The sequence below is a fragment of the Ochotona curzoniae genome, unplaced genomic scaffold, assembly GCF_017591425.1.
Source record: "Ochotona curzoniae isolate NIBS_2020 unplaced genomic scaffold, NIBS_Ocur_1.0 scaffold_4701, whole genome shotgun sequence".
Taxonomy (NCBI): domain Eukaryota; kingdom Metazoa; phylum Chordata; class Mammalia; order Lagomorpha; family Ochotonidae; genus Ochotona; species Ochotona curzoniae.
Window position 1 is genome coordinate 10,546,570 of NW_024467122.1, and position 3,660 is coordinate 10,550,229.

At 35.1% G+C, this 3,660-nt stretch overlaps 1 pseudogene; it reads right to left on the reverse strand.

The window, feature by feature from the left end:
* Nucleotides 1-625: 625 nt before the first annotated feature.
* Nucleotides 626-804, reverse strand: LOC121149512 (annotated as a pseudogene).
* Nucleotides 805-3,660: the final 2,856 nt, after the last annotated feature.

Here is a 3,660-nt window from a genome sequence, read left to right on the forward strand (position 1 = left end):
AGCTGAGTGTTAAAGGACCTTACCATTGCTGCAGTTCTTAACGCAGTAAATCTAATGAAACTTGTTTTATACATTTGCATAATATTAATTATCCTACACTCTCTTTCCTAAGTGTGCACACACTAAAGAATAGTTTAATAATCCTCTTTGTCCCTTTTTTTAATAATTTGTGACTATTTTATATTAGTATAAATTAATATATTAGTATAAATATGTGATTCTCTTTTTTGAATCTCTTATATTTTCATTGAAACATTTTTAGTTTCAATCTACACATGAGTTTCAAGCAGTATATCTTGAGGTTTCATTTTTAATCCATTAAAAAGGTTGTATCTAAATTAATTCTGGTGGGTTTTCATTAAGAATTTGCCAACTTAGCAAGCAGTTCAAATTACTCTAAAAATTGATCGTTTGTCAAGACTGATATTGCTTCTTGGTGGAAAAGCACCTCTAAATGCCTTGGGGCAGAAATATTTTTTTGTGTGTTTTACCTGTTAATTTTAGATAGTTTTATTTTCTTAGAAATTTTATAATAGCAGCATCCATTTGAAAAAAAAATCTAATTGTTTTAATTTTTATTTTGATTTTTGACCTCTATAATGTTATATTTTTCTTATTTTAGTCATAATTTTTCTCTTTTTCTTTAATTCAAGATGAAAACCTATCACTTCTCAGTCTTTTAGCTAAGGTCAAGTGAAGATGAAAACCTACATTATTGTCTTTAGCGATTTCCTTATTTTCTATTAGCAGTAATCGCGCCTCAGATAAACCGCATTGGCTACAATACTGCCATTGTGCAAAGCTCATTTTCTGATTTTCTAAAATATACATTTACCTCTGTGCGTTTTATTAAGAGATTTCCTCTTCTTTCTTCACACCATTTTTTGTAAGTTGTATTTTAATTAGGCTTTAGTTCAAGATATTTTAAACATCTCTTCAGACTTTTTTCATGTCCCTTTTAGTATTGAAAAGTGTAATCACTACATATTTTTGGATTTTTAAATTGTCTTTCAGTTCTTTGTTTCTGTTACAACACAGTATATTCTGAGGGCATATGCTGTATGACTTCTACGTTTATGAATTTGCTAAGATGTACATGCTGCATGCTCTTAATAAAATCTGCCTGGTGAAAAGCCCAATTATACTTGTCTAAAATGCGTAATCTGCACATTATTAGATAAACTATTCTGTAGATGTTAATTAAATCTATTTAATTGCTGATACTGTTCCATTAAATTATGTCCTAAATGGTATTTTGAATAATGGGTCTGTCCATTTCTCTTAGGGGTTATTAATATCTTCATGGATAATAGCGGACACATCTGTTTTTCATTGCTGTTCTGACACTGCCTTCCTCACATGGCTTGATGCTCTCTTGTTAGATAAATACCATATAATTATATTTTCTTGAGAATGAGTCTCTTTGTTTTTTATGAAATGTCCTTAATGCCTCATAAATTTCGTTTCTTGGAGATGAGCTCTGCTTGAAGTTAATGTGGCTACACTTGGTTTCTTTGATTTGTGTTATTATGGTTTATCTCATCAGCCCACTTAATTTTAATTTGCATGCATTTTTATAATTAAAATCTTCTAATAGGCAATACATTTATGTATTTTAAAACACTCAAAAGATTTTTAATTGTTGCATTTTAGTTGGAGTCTGTAACATTGTCCCTATCTACGATGTCAGGATACGCTGAAATAGTAGAATAATGGGCTTTTTGACTCTTTATGAAGGACTACATTATAGTAATAATACAGGTGAAATCAGTGGGAGGAAGGGGCCTTGGAGAGGGTAGAAGGAAAATCCCAGAGACTATAGAACCTTATCATAAAATGAATAGATAAATAAATAAAGTGAATATAAATACAGTTGGATTAATATTTTTCATATTTTCCTTTTCTCTGTTTTATGTTCCTGTTATTTTTTCCATTATCACCATCACTTCATTTTCTACTCTTTTTTTTTCTTTTAAATACATTTTCCACATATGTAACAGGTGATAGTTGATGTCAATGAGCATGCATTCACTATTTATTTGAGAGGCAGAGACACACAATGTAAAATAAAATCCTCCCATCTGGTGCTTAGCACCTCAGATTCTTACAAAATCTATGACTTGGGCCCAGCGGCATGGCCTAGTGGCTAAAGTCCTTGCCTTGAACATGTCCGGGATCCCATGTGGGCGCTGGTTCTAATCCTGGCGGCTCTACTTCCCATTCAGCTCCCTGCTTGTGGCCTGGGAAAGCAGTTGAGGACAGCCCAGGGATTTGGGACCCTGCACCCGTGTGGGAGACCTGGAAGAAGTTCCTGGGTCCTGGCTTCGGATTGGCATAGCATTGGCTGTTGCGTTCACTTGGGGAGTGAATCATCTGATGGAAGATCTTCCTCTCTGTCTCTCCTCCTCTCTGTATATCTGACTTTCCAATAAATAAATAAATATTAAAAAAAAAAAGTGAATCAGCTGACTGAATATCTTCCTATCTGTCTCTCCTTTCAAAAAAAAAAAAAAATCTATAACTTGGCTGAGTCAATGCCGTGGGGTAGGAATTCAATCCAGATCTCCTGTTTGGGTGATGGCAATTCAGTAACTTGGGCCAGCACAACTACCTACCACCAGCTGCATAAATAGGGACTTGGAGCCTGATGCTGAGCACAGATATAATGTGGTATCTATGCTACACATTTTTGTTAGGCTAAATGTCTGCCCCTATGGTTGTTTACTTTTAAAAAGATGTATTTTATCTTTATTTGAAAGGCAGAGTTACAGAGAGAAGGAGAGGCAGAAAGAGTTCTCCCATCCATTGGTTTATTCCCCAGATGTCCACAGTGGTCAGTGCTGGGCTGATGTGAACCCAGGAGCCAGGAGATAGGAGCTTCTTTCTGGCCTCCCACATGGAAGCAGGGGCCAAGGGTTTTGGTCATGCTCCATTCCGTTCTTTTAAGGCATTAGCACGGAGCTGGATCAGAAGTTTTTACCCAAGACTAGCTACCTGCAAAGTAAAGGGTTTTTATCTTATTTTCTGTTCATGGTTTTAGACATGTACAGTGCAAGTCAGACAACCTCATTGGCTCAGCATCCGATGGTAATGATATTACTGTCTAGTCCTAAGCAAGCACAGAATGTTTGGTGCTAGGGGGGATTTATTTGTGTCTCCATCCCACCACAACTTGATCATAGAACTATGCTTGCCAATCTAATCCAATTTGTTCACACTCTAAAAGCCTCACACAAAAACGTCCAATTGGGTTAAATTCCTACTCTGTTAGTAATATCGCCATACGAAAGGTTTATCACATGACCCAATCATCCTACTTGAGAGAGTTTACCCAAATGAAATGAAATCAGCCAATGAGAGTTATTTGCATCCCCGTGTTATTGCAGCTCAATTCATAATAGCTAAGATGAAATCAATCAGATGTTCATTAAATGATGAATTAATAAAGAAAATGCAGTACACATTTACCATAAAATAATACTTAGCCACAAAAAGCATGAAATCCTGTTTTTTTCAACAAAATGGATACAAGTGGAAACCATCATGCTTAGTCAAACAAGGCCATCCCCAAAAGAAAAGTAACATTTCCCACTGATATGCGGCATGCAACATAACACACCATTAAAAATTATAGGAATGAAATTACTTTTAAACATGATT